The 16284-nt window shown below is 44.0% G+C and overlaps 1 long non-coding RNA gene across 2 annotated transcripts; it reads right to left on the bottom strand.

Moving 5' to 3' along the window:
- Positions 1-353: 353 nt before the first annotated feature.
- Positions 354-13538, bottom strand: LOC130148997 (uncharacterized). 2 transcript variants are annotated; one of them, XR_008821752.1, is made up of 5 exons: positions 13323-13538; positions 11318-11388; positions 7011-7208; positions 3153-3208; positions 354-1040 (listed from the first exon to the last, which is right to left on the bottom strand). It is a non-coding gene; the product is annotated as an uncharacterized LOC130148997 (long non-coding RNA). The 2 variants fall into 2 exon arrangements; XR_008821751.1 differs by lacking the exon at positions 354-1040 and having other exon boundaries at positions 2204-3208; positions 13323-13537.
- Positions 13539-16284: the final 2746 nt, after the last annotated feature.

Raw genomic sequence — 16284 nt, 5'->3', positions numbered from 1 at the left:
AATTTCTCCTATGAATGCAGTGTTTCTGTGCCCAGGCCAGCAAAGATCTACTCAGCAATAGGACTGTACTTCATACTTGTGCACTTGTACTTTGATAAAATGTAGTTTGGTAAAAAAAATATACCAAAACACTGCAAACCACAGATGCTAGCAGTGCCACTGAAATAGCAGTGAATTACTGTGTGGGCCGTTTTTCCAGCACTCCCAACTTGTGCAGATGATTTTGGGGGTGAAATATCTAGTTGATGGGAATTAGATTACAAGTACATTTATCCTGCTTTCACTATCCAGCAAATAGAGCTCAGCCAATGATGGTCCATCAGTTCTCTGTGCAAGACCGAGCAACACGCTGGATGTTGGGCAGACAGGCTCCTGCAGCTCCTTTCTGATAACGGCTTGGTGTGTCTGCCTCATGGTCAGAGAAGGTGGGACTCACTTATTGCTTTCAAAAAAAAATTGTTTTAATTATTGATTTTGTATTAACAAGGAATGTACAATTTTGTAATCAGGTAATCAATAATCAATCTTTTTTTGTTTGTTTGTGTACATAGAAACAACCAATCAAGTAAAATTTCAGTGTTTTAACTAAGTACAAGTTCATTTGTATCCCATGGCTCTGCTGCCAGTGACACGGTGCTGGCTCTGCTGACTTTTTCTGAAGGGTGATGACAGTGGTGTGAATCTCCAGCCTTTATTTCCCAATGTAATACCATAGAATGGGTGACATTTCATTATACTCATTACACAATAATATTATGGTTATAAAATGAAATCCTTACACAGAAAATGAGTTGCTCCCTAGGGGATGTGAATGTATGATGAGAGAAACTTTGAAGAGGAGCAGAAGAGTGCTGTTTTCATGAACTCAAGTGTTGCACTTGCAAGTGTGTAATAGTGGCTGGTTTGATTCTTCATTTGTACATGAAGTTGAAAAGGGACCAGAGCCTTCACCCTGGCACTGGTCAGCCACCACGGGAACTCGGTCGACTCCAGGTTCTGCTTTGTTAGGTGCTAGGAAGCAACAGCCTACTCCTGTAATGCTGAAAAACAACCACAGAAAATCTCAATTGGCACAATTGTCATGAAAGCCCTGGGTATCTGGCTTTGCTGCATTCCAACTGGAGGGAAGTAAAACCGGGGAGTTTTGTTTAAGGATGTAGCATGGAGGGAACGTGCCTGAACAGAAATTTGCAGAAAAACAACTCATGTACACGTCTTCTAGGGAAGCTGGCCGGTGGTTTCAGACTCAAAGTCAGTAACTTTGATCCCATTCATAAATAAACATGACAAACTCAGTGAGGCATCAAGATTGCAGACTAAGGACCACTGCGGATGCAGGGGTAGTTACTTTTAAAGTCATATAAATGTGAAGGCAGGACCCCTGTCACCAAGTATGCTGTTGTCCAAAGCTACACAGGATTTCCAAACCATTGTGGTATCAAAGCTGCAGGAAAAATACAAGACCTCCCTTAAATTTGGGGCTAAGTATATTCCCCACTGTGTAATGGAACAAATTCCAATTTCTGGTTAAGCCAGGATGAGTCCATGTTTTGTTTCTTTGTACACTCATAAATTCAGTGCATGCAGAATCCCCAAATTACTATGCTATACCCCAGGAATTAGCAGCCACTCCACTTGGAAAAAAAGCCATTTCAGTTGGATTAGATGGTAAGAGTTCCATCTGGAATTGTGATCATTTTGGCTTTATTATAAGAGGCCAAATGATAATTTTCCCCTTACTTGAGATGAGAAAAAGGTCAGTAATTTCCATAGCTCTGTCTCTCAAAGTATCTTTCACTTTACGACCTTACTGGAAATGCCATTCCCTGATCAAGCAGATGATTTTAATGGAGGCTGGATTTTGAAAAGCAACAGTCCAATCACTGGATCCACACAGCATTTGGGTAGGAGTCAGAACAAGTGGAGGGCTAGAGCAGATTAATTTAATGGGCTTAATAGCATGATTATTTTAATATCATATTACATAATGCTAATTTATTTATACACAATTTAGGATCATGAAGTCATGTTTAATACAAAATCTGCTACTTCAGCTCTACAAAAATACATCTTTTATTTATATATGTTTATATGGTAGACACACGGATGACTTACTCCAGGGAAAGGAAACCTCCCACTGTGTCCAATGTCTGATAAGGCATTCAACAGTTCATCAAAAAGTTTAATTTTGCAGTTTTAAAAAAAAAAAATGTCCCTAATCAGACAGGTTGGGGACTGTTTGCAGCACAATGTTGTAACAATCACGGTTATTTCTCTTGTGGATACTCGAAGAACAGTGGTTAAAGGCACTTGGAAAGCATTGCTTAGCAGTGAAACGTCAGCTTATCTATCTACATGGACTCTCCAAATTTTGGCTTCGCTTTGCTTAAAGGGTACTGCAGCCAGATCAATATATCATGGAAGTATAATTGCCAAGTTTTGAACAAGTCCAGGGTATGAGTAAGGCTTCAGACATTTGAGGACTTTTCTATACCGTCTTCAAGCCTTTTAAAGTTTTCTTGGATGTTTCTTAAATGTTTTCTTGAACAAGTATTTTTATAACTAACTAGCAATTATGAAGAGAGCAATCAACATGAAACTTTTCTTACAGCAACTTAATTCAGCTGCATCCTTACTTTGGATGGAATTTTTAGGCAAATCTGGATTTAAAGTAGTCTCCATCATATTTTTTGATAATTACACCTGCAAATAAAAATCTGCTTGAGGCCCCAAATCTGCCATGGCTGTGCACATTTACTAATTCTTTAGACGTTTATAGACTAGAGTGGAAAACTGTTGCTCCCCCAGCACGAAGTCTTGACCTTACTTCTGCATGCTGTGCTGTGACTTTGCACACCCGCTGTACAAGATGTGTAAAGGGATTCAGAAGTCAGACAATATGGAGTATTTCTGTATCTTGTCCTCTTGGATTATGTCAGTGAGGAACAAGGAGGTTTGATTTAGTTCCTTCAGTACCTGTAATTTCTACCTGCTAATGAACAGAAAGACTTGCTTGGAAGCAAGTGTTTATTAAGAGGAGCCTGAGTAACATCTGTAAGCCCACGGTACCATCAGTTTGCATAACAGCAGTACAACCTGGTCCCCAAATTGCTGTGCTGAAAAAAAAAATTGGATAGCATCTCCATGTGTACCTCATGTCCTTGAGGCTGCGGGCTGGCTTTGGCTGTGTTCACAGGACTGCTGTTGCCTAAATACATAGGGGAGGAAAAATGTTCAAAATAGCTGTCAAATATTAATACAGAAAAGCTTATTCTCTTTTGAGAGAAAAATGTCTCTCCACAGAGCAGTTCCCTCTGCTCTGCATGGACTCATCCCAGCAGCACTGAAACACCGCTGGCAGTCAGCTTAGACACACAGATTGCGTGTAGGTCAGGCCATAAGCTAGGCTAGAGGTAAAAGAGGAAACTTTCCAATTCTGTATAATTCAGCACACTACATGTAGCAAACGTATAGAAAAGGGGGAGGGGGGGGTGTTGGGGAGAAAAGAAATATTATCTCTAAGTCATCAGGACCCAAGAAGACCTCTGTGGTAGCCCACCTTTGCAGATCACAGCAATGAAATAAGAATTGACAAAGTCTCCTAAAGGTGAATCTTAAGGCATCAGCCGTCAGGAATTTGGCATTCTGTCTCTAAAAGGGCTTTTACTTTGCAGGTGGGTCCCACGCATTTCTCCATAGGTCACGGTGGAGATTACGTTTTAGGTCAGCTGCCTAATGAGGAGTCGCCCTGCCAGGTGAAGGAATGCCAGATGGCTTTTTTCCCTACTTAACACATTATGAAAGCTAAAAGAAACAGCATTCGGAGCTGTCTTGGACTGTTGAGAGTTTGTGGGGTAAACAGGACCAAACATGCAATGCAGCTTGTGAACAAACGCAGGCAAAATTAGTTTTGTACCAAGCAATATTGTTTTTCTGCTTTTTTAACAGATTCTGACAGTTATTGTTTAGCATAGCTTGGCAGCATATAAGAAGATTTTTCTCTAAAAAAGACCCCACTTAACTGTTTACCAGCATTTCCTTTTCTGTTTAATATAAGTAGAGGCAACTTCCACATTTTTCTGCCAAAGGAAGAAGGCACTGAAGTAAGTCTGATGGTAGGTTGGCCTCCCAGATATTTCCAGGGAAATTAGTCACATACTGGACATTCCTTGCCCTGTAAATATATTGTGATCAAAGGGCTACAAATCTGGCACACAGGTGCTGCACATCGCGGCTGCGGGAAGAACTACCTGAAGTTTGAAAGTGAGAAGAAGCCAGTCTGGGGTGGATCAGAGATGTATTTTCGAGGCTGCCTTGAGTTCAGTTGGCAAACACTTGCCAAAAATATTAATGTCCAAAAGATTTAAAAATGTAGACTTTTTTCTTTTCTTTTTTTTTTTAATTTCGCCAAAGCTTTTTGGGGGGTCATTCTGTCTGTCTGTGAGTCTGTCTGTTTCCCTCACTTGCTCTTTTTGAGTGGAGGGTTGAGAGGTTGGCGAAGGGATAGACTCCAGATGTCAGGGGGAAAAAAAAGCCCAGGACTGATCCCAACAGAGAATGTTCCGAATCAATGGATTCCGTAGTCTAACAGCCGGTGGACCCCAGCTCCATGTAACAAAGGCATTATCTGTGCCAGGAGCGATGCTGCCTCCCGACTGTATTTGTACTACGAGCTTATTCATATTCAGAGGAAGTGCCCTGGGTCGGTGAGTGTTCAGCTAGGTAACCCCAAGGTCAGGTTTAATTGCTCTAAAAGGTGGCACATGGCAATGAATGAGCTCTAATGATTTAGATAGTATCTATTTCACATCAAGAAGTTTCCACTCCGAACAGACCTAATCGAAAGTAATCTGAAAATTAGGGAAAATAAAAACCATGCCCACAATGACCTAAATACCTATTTCCTTGAATTTAATGCCCTAAATAACCTCATTCCTAGGAAGTTTAATCTTTCCCTTCTGCTAAATACACAATTGCCTGGGAGAAATGATTGGTCATAATCAAGCTTTTTAAAGCTGCAACTGTTAAAATATTATTGTTCTACGAAGAATTCTGGGGGCAAAACCAGCCAGTATAGAGGGAGGGAGTGAATACCGCAGGCTGTCAGAGGGAATGTCCATGGGAACTCTACTCATGCAGTACGGCTTTCATATTTTTGTATATATCTATGCTTGTATATTTATGTATTATTTATATACATATGTATATGTATGTATTTTTTATATATGTTTATGTGCATATACACAGACATGGTGTGTATGTATGCTGCATGTGTGCATATGTTTAAGTACAAGACATTTTGTATCCTTAGTTTCACCTCTTCCTTTCATAAATAAATAATGATTTACCTTTTCAGAGGAAAGGGTGATTCTTTCTCAGCCTCATTTAAAGAGGAAAAATGAAAACCCAAAGGTGAAGCCAATGTGCAGATGCAGATGGTGCTGGTGCACAGTGATCAGGACTGCCACAACATCCCTGTCAGGATTGACGTGCTCGTGTCCACCCGGCTCTAAGCCACCATCATCTTGCCATACATGTCTCATGCTTGTGCTTTATGCTCCCTCCCCAGCCTCTGCACCCTTGCATCTTCAGGCAAAACGTGAATTGCATGAACTATGTGGTCAGGAGAAGGCTATCATATGTCTATAGCTAGATGGGAAACATTTGCTGAAGAGATGCTGAAGACTTCACAGATGTGTTCAGGTAACCCTGGTAGGTTAGGCATCTCTGACACAGATGTGTCAGCAGGGTCAGGACAGCATTTTTTTGCTCAGTGCTTTGTGGCACATCAGATGCAAACCCGTAGTAAGCAGCGGTTCTGCACTGCGCATTTGTCCTACTCTATACATTTGGTCAGGCATTTCCAAGTAAACACGTGACACACCAATGTTCGACCAAGGTATACAGTCTGAGACTTCTGGACTTTATATGTCCTGAATATTTCTGTGGTGCCTACATTTGTGCTGGGAAATCCCAGGCAGAAATATGTGAACTCTCTAGCTAGGCATACAAACCTACACCCATAACCAAAGAGGCTGTGGAATTTGGTTTGCTAGTAATTAACATATTGAAGTATTTGTTTGGAAAAGCTAGTGATTTCTTTATGACCTTGAGCCATAAAAGACTAAGTATGCGATTAGTTTTAGCTGCAGTGAGGCATTTAAAGTTAAGCATGTGTTTTAGTCCTTTGATAAATCAGGGCATAGCAAAAACAAATTTGAAAACAAAAAATATACAGAAAATTAAGGGGAAAACCACTTCAACTTGTAATCAAGCCTTTTTTTTTTATAGGATACTCATGCTACACAGCTCTTTTGCTTGACGTCAATATTGTGCACTCCAGTGACGTGATTGCCTGTATGTGGATAAAGCCAAGCACGCGCTGCCATATCATAACGCTGGCCGAGTCCAGGCTGCAGCACCCCCCTGTTGTGCTCAGCACAGAGCTGTGTAATCCAGTTAAAGGAAGCTGAAGGGCTTTGAAGAAGCAGAAACCTGATCTTGTTTTGCCTTCAGGTGCAGATGGAACTCTATCTAGGTTAAATTTTAATATCAGATTCAGCAGAGGAAAATGATAACCATAAAGATGGTTATAACCATATAACCATTATAGCCATAAATGGCCGTAGGGGTACAAATAATACCTTAGGACTTTACTAAGAGAATTTCATGGCTATTCACCTACAAATTAATAGGATTTAGACTTTCAACAATTTGTCCAGAAGGCCCAGCCTTGGGGAAGAAGCTAGTAATGGCTTATGTTCTAAACTAGAAAGGCCCTGCAAGTCTCCATAGGGATGCTGAAGATCAAAAAAATGGAAAATGAATAGAGCATTTTGGCTGGCTTCTGTGGGGAAGCAAAAAGGAAGAACACAGTGACCGACCCCATGCACAGAAATGTACTATGTGCACAATGGGAAACCAGGGCAATCCACTTAATTCCATGGTAATTTATAATTTTCAAGTATTTTGTCTTGTAGGATTTCACACCAGTTGCTATTTCTTCTCACCTGTGTGATGTCTTGGTGCTGTTGCTTATTTATTTATGGTGTTCCTAATAGAAAGTCTCCCAGAAGCCCCTTTCTTCAGCTTGTTCTGAGGTGGTGATGGTGGTGCAGCTGGGGAGGCGGTCAGAATCTGGCACGGCACAGCCACAGACCTGGGGCAGCAGCAGCCACTGGCGTCCAACCTATTGCAGCCTCGCACAGCTTTAGGGAAACAAAATGCAAGAAAAATGAACACAACCCCGATGAGTGGAAGACACTGTCTTTTCTTTACAAAAAGAAAGAGAAACGTAGGGGACAATTTAGGGGACAGATGTAGAGAAATGGAGGCAGTGGGTTGATTAGCATTGATAATACGCAGCTGTGGCCTTGCGGTGAAGGTGGTGCATTGATTGACACGGATGATGTGCAGCTGTAGCTCGTTTCTGCTAAGTAGTTAAATAGCTCCGAGGATGGTGGGAGAGGGGGTTGGGTGGGGAAGGAGCAGTGTGGTCTGGCCTCTGGAGGAAGAAGAAACAGCAGGGACAGTAGAATCTGACCAATGGTAAAAGCCTTGTTGCAGCCTCCTAGTTTTTGTGCTGCAATAATGGGTGCCCTGTGTGATGCAAACTGAGTTGGACTCTGACTACAACTGGTGCCCAATGTAGCTGAGACAAGTGGGAGAACCTGTGACCCATGACAGACACCTTGAGAGGTGAGCTGTTGACAACTCATTGATATGGGTGTATTGCAATATCTGTTGTCCATCTTAACACAAATAGCAACTGACAGAGATGCTGTGTCTGAAATGATGCTCCTGTGTCTGGATGTCTGCCCTACAGCCTGTGGACCGGTGGTCCCTGGGTGTGGAGGATGTTGGTGTGTGTGGTGAGAAACTGACACAAAGGAGGGGAAAATGGGGCCATACAACTGTCCTTCTATGTTAAAACGTCCTTTTTTTTTTTTCTTTCTCTGTTACCATTCATGCATCTGGTTGCAGAACATGGGCATTTTAAACTATAATTTGCCTTCGCTAAGGTATTGATCCTGATTGTGCCTGAGATTTGGGAGTTTCCCAAATACAATAAGCATGTTTACATGCAGTAGTCAGAGAGGAAATTACATGTGAAAGCACTCAATAAGGAGATGGTATTTTGTTGCAATTATACATAAGCCTTGTGTTTACATGGGGTTTTTAAGGAGAATTCAAAGCATATCTCCTTTTTGTGATGCATCAACAAGCATATCAAATGATTGTTCAAAAAGCTTGTGCTTTTTGCAAAAATAGAAACCAAATGGCTGAGTAATTTCCAACAGAAAATAAAAAACCTGCTATAGCAATTCCATGGTCTATTTAAAACTCCTTTATAAAACCTTTTAAATAATAAAACTCTACACTCCCAATTAAAAAAAAAAAAAACTAGCTCTGTTGGTTTCATGTTTCTAAACATTATACATTGTAGGACCATTATCTGAACTGCATATTTTTCCCCATCCAAAAGACTGCATGTCTCGCTCTTCTGCTCCCCTGGCCTGACCCACTCCCTGTAACGGTCCCACTGGGAACTTAATGTCCCACGTCCTTGGCACTGCCTTGGAAGTGACTGAGTGTCTTTGAAGCAATTTTCTTACAAGGCACTTGGGCTGTGCGGTGCTGAGGGCATGGTGACTGCCACTGGCTGAGTCTCTGGTGCTCTGCTGGGATGGTGCCTCTCCTAGACTGTCCCATGCGGGAGTGCTCCTTCTGAACCCAGAGAGAAATTGCTGGGAACCCTTAGTCTGACCTGTCTGCTGCAGGAGATGTCACTGAGCTTAATGGGACCATTCACATAAACAACCTCCCAGTACATAGATGGTGAAAAAAAAACCAGAAAAGAGAGGAGAGGTAGAGAAGAAGAAAAAAGGAAGGAAAATGAGGAAAAGGAAAATGAGAGGAAGAGGAAAGGGAAGGAAAAAGACAAGACACAAAGGTTGTGAACCCTCAGCTAAGCAGGAAGTCTCCTTTGGGAAGAGGTGATTGCAAAACAGAGGCTGATGCCAAAGCCATTCAAGGCACATTTTTTTTTTTTTTTTTTTTTTTTTTACACATATATATATTTCTTTCATGGAGAAATACAAGCTTCCACAGCTGTGGGGTCCCACAGCACTGCTGCAGTTTCGCCTGCCTGCATCCCTGGGCAGCCTCAGGCCAAAGCGTGTCTGTACAGCCCAAGGCAGGAGCTGTGAGCGCCTGCTGCCTCTGCTGCGCAAGTGTGCAGATCGCGTTTGTCTGTGAGCGCTGTAATGGATTAATACCTTTTATTTAAAATCCCCATTGCCATATTCACTGCCTTTTTGGTGGCTGCTGAAAGCTCTCTATCAAGCACCACACTTGAACCTCAGCTGGTCACAGACCACATTCAAAGAACGCATCTAACCTTTGGGCTCATGTTACAGAGGCCCCTTAAAAACAATTTCTCTTTCCCTAACAGAAAGGTCTGGTAATTTAGCCTCAAAACAAACAAGTTAAACACATTACAAACTAAACCCATGATCTTTGCACTCCCATTACAGCAGCAGGCCAGCTAACATCATGTGTAAACAGGCAGATTGGCTAATTCTCTCGTACTGTAAACAGGACACGCAGCAGCGCTGTGCGGCGGCATGGCACCTCCGCTTTGGAACCAGCCCAGCGGGCCAGGCCATGGGGTGGTGGGCGGTGGTGTGGCCTCTCTGAGAGTAAACAGACACAATTAGACGCGGTGTAATCACTTAGGTGGAGTTAAGCTGATTGCCAGGTTTGCAGCAGTGCATGCACAAGCTGGGCTTTGAAAACAGCTGCCTGTGCGGCGGTGGATTCCGCCGTGCTCCCTCAGGTGTCTGTGCATCGCTGCTGAGGTCAGGAAGGACATCCGTGCCTGGCACGCTCCCGTGCCCAGGTGGCTGCTCTGCCATGGAGCACTCCATGCATTATTGCTCTGTCTCCGTAGCCTGGCCTGTTGCATTGCTGACCCCGACCCCTCCCATGGCCTCCCAGTCACCCACACGGGGAGGTGTGTCGCTGCATCCTGGGGGTCTGCTCCTGCTGGAGGCTTGGGTGTCATCCATGGGTAGTAGAGCATGTTGGAACGGCTCCAGCTGTTTTGTGGCAGAAAAGGTGATGAAAGCTGCTACGGGCAACTACCCAGCAGGACAGTGTGGGCTCCTGGTCCCCCTTGCAGCCACCAGGCTTTTGCCAGGCTCAAGGGATCTGAGCACCTTTGGGAATGGAAGTGCCCTTACCACATCTGACCGGCCAGGGTGGACAGCCCAGGATGCTCTTCTGGCCCTCTGAGCTCCCCAAGCATTTTTCTTCCCTTCCAAGTACTTTTCTAAAACCAACCTGGGTACAGAAGTACGTACAAGCAATCAGCATCAGGCAGAAAACCAAGCGAAAGGCATGCTTACCTGCGTAGGTTCACATATTACAAAACCGATCAGTTTCTATCTTCACCATGAAGATATAAATGAATTTGTATCTTCATCAGGTCTTGCGCTGACAGCTGCTGCAAGCAAGCGAGGTCTCACTCTTACAGCTCTCCTGGTTTTCTGCCTTGATGGTGTCTCCTAGGGACTTGGTGCTAGTTTCTGCTTGATCAGTGAAGATTCACAACACTTGGCAGTCAGTCTCCAAAATTCCAACTATCCCCTCTTTTTTGACTTCTTGGAGTTATCTTGACTTGCTTGGAAGTATCAGTGTTGCACGTGATCAAGCCAAGCAAGGTACCATTCCATGTACCCAGTGCTGGCTGTAGTAATCAGAGGAAACTTGCGATTTAAATCTGGCATATGTTTCTATGTTTAATGAAAGCTGCTTTTCTTATGTGCATGTGTACAGACACATTTTTAGCCATATTTTTCCAATTACTTTCATACAGCAGAGCACATTCAAATGGGACTCTGAATTTGGACTGATGGTAGCTAAAAGCACGTGGACCTTTTGCACGCACTTGCAATATGCTAAAATATTTTAGTTATTAACAAAGCCATGTTGCCGATAATTTTCTTTTGCTAGGGAAGATTTAGAGGCCTGGTTGTTGAGATAAAGAGGAACTCCCATGTAGTCCCAGACTCAAATCCATGATATTTCCTTTCCTGTGTATCAGGTGATTTCTCCTGGATGGTGCAGTCGTCTACCTCGGTACTAACAAAAGCTGATATCTCTACCTCTGCTTGACTGAGGCACAGCTGACGGTGCAAGCCAAGACATGGAACAAATCACCTGGATAGTCCTGGAGTGCCAGGTATTTGCTAGGCTGGAGCAGCGCTCTTGTTTCTGGAGTCACTTTAGCAGCCCTGGGCTCCTGAGAAAGTACCTGCTGTGGTGCCTATCCATGTCTAAGTGCCCGCAGAAGATGGCAAAGCAGTGACTTAGGGCAGCAGTTACCTGTGGGTGAACACAAGATGTTCTTTGCCAGATCCAATATTTTTCCTTTCCCCTCTTCCCTTTTTCTTTTCCCCAGCAGAGCCCCAAGTTGTGGAGTCTGTCTTCAGCTTAATATAAATAACCCACTACGTGTCTGATTTTCCTTTTGTTAGGCATCTCTAGACTCGCTTTCATTCACTCAATGTAGAGGTACAGCATATAGGAGACATACTGGGATGGGGCTGACAAGCATGACCTCATCCATCCTACCCAACCTGTCGGCCAAGCGGCGGTTGAATGCCGAGTGCCTGCTTTTCTTTGAACCTGAGATGAACAGAAATGCATGTGTGTTCAAAATAGCTCTGCGTTTCAAAAGCAGAAACATTTTTCTGATTAGTTTCAGGTTTATAACTTTCAAATTCAATCAGAGAAAGCATTTCTGCTTCTTAAAACCAGACTTTTCTGATCATCCTCTTCCTCCAGTCATGGTCATTTCCAAGCGCCCGGAGTGTGCTGGCGAGCACTGCCGCAAAGGAGGAAGGGGCTTAGAGAGCTCTCGGCAGTGGGGTCTCTCGGGGAACCTCATGCCAATAGCTTCCACTTCTAAATTTTGTTACCTAAAATAGTCCTGTCCCTGGCAGTCCTTAGAAACGTGTCAGCTTGCCCAGGGACAGATACTACCCCGTGTTGGGGAGGTGGCTGCACACTGGAAAGGCACCGCAAGCTCGCTGCCCCTGCAGAAGCCAGCGGAGCTGTGCCCTGGTGTGCAGGTGCTCAGCTGGGGTCCCCTCAGTTTTGGCTCCAGGATCATGGCGGACCATTCTCCTGCTGTACCTTCATGGAGAAAATGACTGAAGCATGGTTGCTTGTACAGCGGATGTAAGGGGGGCTCTTTTCTGCTGGGGTTTCCATACTCCAGTTGCAGTGAGACAATCCTCTCGTCCCCTGGAGAGCCACCAGGAGCTCTTCTGAGCTGGCACGAGGAGCTGGGGAGCCAGCGCTACGGCTGCGAAACACCACTGCCCACAGCAACACTCATGGCTCTGCCAGCAGCATTCAGCCTCAAACTTTTCTTTCCCAATTTCCAGCCCCCAAAAAAGCACAGACACAGTGTGTTCCAGCCTTTCGCGTCCCCCAAACTCCCCAAAATGGAGTGCCACGTGCCAGGCTCAGGTTAATGCCCCATTTTTCCGTTTTGCTAGAGCTCCAGGAACATCATTCTGATGGTCAAAACAAGCTGCTCAGCCCATGCCATGTTTGTCTGCAAGGAAATGGGATGTTTATGTTTATTCAAATTGATACTGATGGATTACACTTTTGTTCCATTTAGCAGCTGTTTGGACCATTTTATACCACAAAAGGAGATTAAGATCCAAAGTACTGTAGGGCTGTGTTATGAATAACAGCCATTTAATAGCAATAACAATGAATAACAAATTGAAGTATGGCTTTTAGCTATTATTATGTCTAAGGTTAGTTTGTTTTTGATATATATAAATACATATATATATATAAAATATATATACACACAAAAGGAATATACCTAAGGGCAAAGCAAATCCAGATAACCCCCACCCCCCAATTAGTCTAGATTTCTCATCCTGGTTACCAATTATGGGAAATAGTGTTTAGTCTTGTGACTCCGTAGGTACATCTGAGCTCAGGACTCCCACTGTGGAGCCACGCAGAAGGGCTGCGGCCAAATCGCACGTGGGTCCATCAGCCACGAGCACATTGGCTTATAGCAAAACTGAGCACATTTTCGCAAGAGGAATGCCTCCTAAATACTGTGTCCTGCCTGTCTGCCTTGAGTACACAGAATTAGCTGCTTGTTCACAGGATGCTGGCAATAACACTGCTCTAAGAAACATCAAACCTTTAATGGCAGCAGCAATGACAACTTCTCTCCTTTGGAATTGCTGCAGAGACCACAAATTATTTCTGTATCTGCTCACCTCTTAGGGCTGCGCTCAGGGAGATGTGCTGCGTGATCTGGGGAAGAAGCTGCTGGGGCTTCTGCTCTCCCGGCTTGGACCTGGTGTCTAAGCCAGGGTCTGCCTTGGGAAAGGGACCTGGGCCAAGGTTTACCTCACCCAGCACAATGTGTAAATAGGGAAGGACGCATGTGTTTGAGGGCTGCAAGCACAGAATGGTCTATTTATTTACACCTATGCAAACTGTGCACAAGATTAACGTGGCTTCACGGGACAGATGTGTGTGTACGAAGTGCCTCACCCGGCCAAGCGGTTACTGACCTTTTAAGGCCAGAGTGGAGACAGTTTTCATAAAGAAATCTCTCCTGACTTCTGCATAAAAATAAATAGATGCTGACAAGAAATAACTATAATAGAGTCTGGTTCCTTGTCATTATTGACTATGCAATGAAGAAGATAACAGTTGAAATAGGGCTTTCAGTGTGAGGCACCCTTTTATTTTGAACAAATAGTCTGAAATTAGACCATATAAAGAATGCTAAAACATATGACTATTACATTTTAAATGACTGGTTAAATCCAAAGAAAAAAGTCCTGGGTTCTTATCCTGTCTGACAGGTGGCTTACTTCTGATCCCACCTCTTAATCTTTGTAGTCATGTTTTCTTTCAAACTCACTTATTCTGTTTTAAAAGGAGATTGGGTTATGTAGGACAACATATTATGAAGCATAGAGTGCACTGCTGGCAAATAAAGTATTTTTTTAAAAAAGAAACTCAGGATCAGTTTGTTGACCTGGTGACACTGCAAGACATATTCCATTTCAGAGGTTTGCGAGGTTGTGGTTGGACAGTTTTTATTTTTTTCAGTCTCTAACATGCGTGGAATTGTGCACAAGTAATGAGCTATGAGAAGCTCTGTTGACAACATCCCAAACATCCTTCTTGCCACTTTCTCTCCAGCAGCATTCCCGGTCACACGTGTTGCACCCAGCAGGGACATTGCACTCCGGCTGAACGCAACTGCGAGCCTTGCTGGAGCATGCTGGCCTGCAGCACGATAAGGAATGAAGATGTTGGTTGGGTGGGAATTTCCTGGACAGCACCGTGCTGATCATACACAGCGAGGTCCTAGGGTTCAGGCTGAAGCTCTCTGCCCCTCACACAGTCCCTGACCTGCCCATTTAGTATTGTATTTATCAGGTTCCTTCTTGCACGCACGGGGCAGCTCAGCCATCTGAAAGGGACCTATACTGCGTGACCTCTCCCTTGTGCGGGTGGGTGCACGCCATTTCACAGTAATGTAGGAATATGTGGCTTCCACTTAACGGGGTGACATAGCAATCAATAAGAAATTATTTTGATGAGTTAGCTTCTGTGGGCTTCTTCCTCCTTGACGGGCTGTTGTACCGAAACCCCTCCCAGTCCCTTCTCCCCTCTATTGCTGGAAAATGCTGCTGCAAAGGAGCACATGCCACAGAGGTACAACCACCATACGTACCCTTCCAGGGGAGGCACAGCAGCAGGAAAGTGGCGGTGGTGTGGTGTGGCCAGCAGTCCACCTGCAGCAGTGGCTCTGATGGTAGCAATTGCAGTGCCGTGCTCTGCCCTTACCTGGACAAAAAGCCCTGCCAAGAACTGGAAGCAGATGCTCTTACGCTCATACTCAGTCCTCCAAAACCCAAGGTTATCCATTTGCAGACACAGAAGGAGGCATGCTAACAGTTCACCAGCCTTTTTGTGTAGCACAAGGTAAGCATGAATCCAAAACCCACTTGCTGCCCAAGTTTTACAGATTTATTTCTCCCCCTGCTCCTCATTTAGCAAACCAAGATTGTTAAAACTCAGGAAAATATTTCGTGAGGCTCTTGTTGGGTAGCGATTGAGTTGGTGTTGTTCTTGAATAAAAATGATAGACGAGGGAGGTCAGAAATGGCCTAGGGAAGAGTACAGCTGTTTTGCCATCTAGTTTTGTGAGTTAAGGTTGTCCAACCTTGCCAAAGCAGAGGAGATGGGGGAGACTAACGGTGGGCTTTGTCAACAGTCATCTGGTTATTAATGTTTCTTAATGTGTGTCTGGAAGATTAGTGGAAGGTTTTGCAGCAAGCACTATACACAACTACAGTACCAATAGGGCTACACAAACAGTGAATTTCTTTTGACAGTAGAAGCAAAATCTGTAGAAACAGAAGTCTGCTCTTTTTAGCTCTGGGCACCAAAGTAACAAGGACTTTTGGTTTACTTGCTCATTTGCTTTTATTATAGGTGACTTGATACTCTGCATAACAAGGAACATGCTCAGAGGAACGAGCCATATTTTTAGATGTGGAAGAATTATTTGGATAAATGTCATGCTTTCTCCCATTGCTCTTGTCTCCTCTGGGCTCATAGCTCAATAGCTTTGGCCTGCCAGAAGAACTGACCATGGCGTCCAGCTCTTGCAGTGTGCCACCTCCCTCCGCTCCCAGTAATTTCACATGTAACAGGATCGCTTACCTCTGGCGACTTGAAAACCTGTGCCCTTCCTCACATACCCAGTCTTGCCCCATAACCAGCCCAGCCTCTCACCTTGTGGCCCCATTTTGCAAGTGACAACTTTGAGAATATTCTTTTGTTTGCTTCTCCCCGGCAATCTTTGCATTTGGGTTTGGGGTTGGTTTTTTTTCCTTCTTTTTTCTCTTTCTTGCAAGCTCCCTTTCGTACATGGAGTAACGTTCCCGTGACAGTCAGCGGTGGTTACATCCCTTCCTCTGAAAGGTCTGCTTTGATATTCTCAACCTATTGGGCTCTTCATAACAGAAAGGGTAGGAAAGACTTTTGTGGACTTTTTGTAAATGATGTATTAAAACAGCCAGCACGCCATCTATTACACGTGAGCTTTATCAACGACAAATTGTTATGTGCTTGCTTTGTATCTCTCCCCTCTCCTTACACAAGGTAGAAGGACAGCCACCAGGGGTGATGGCACTGGACCCTTACAATGCA

Source organism: Falco biarmicus, chromosome 4, assembly GCF_023638135.1.
Source record: "Falco biarmicus isolate bFalBia1 chromosome 4, bFalBia1.pri, whole genome shotgun sequence".
Taxonomy (NCBI): Eukaryota; Metazoa; Chordata; class Aves; order Falconiformes; family Falconidae; genus Falco; species Falco biarmicus.
Note: the sequence above shows the minus strand (reverse complement) of the source record. Positions and strands in the feature narration are given on the sequence as shown.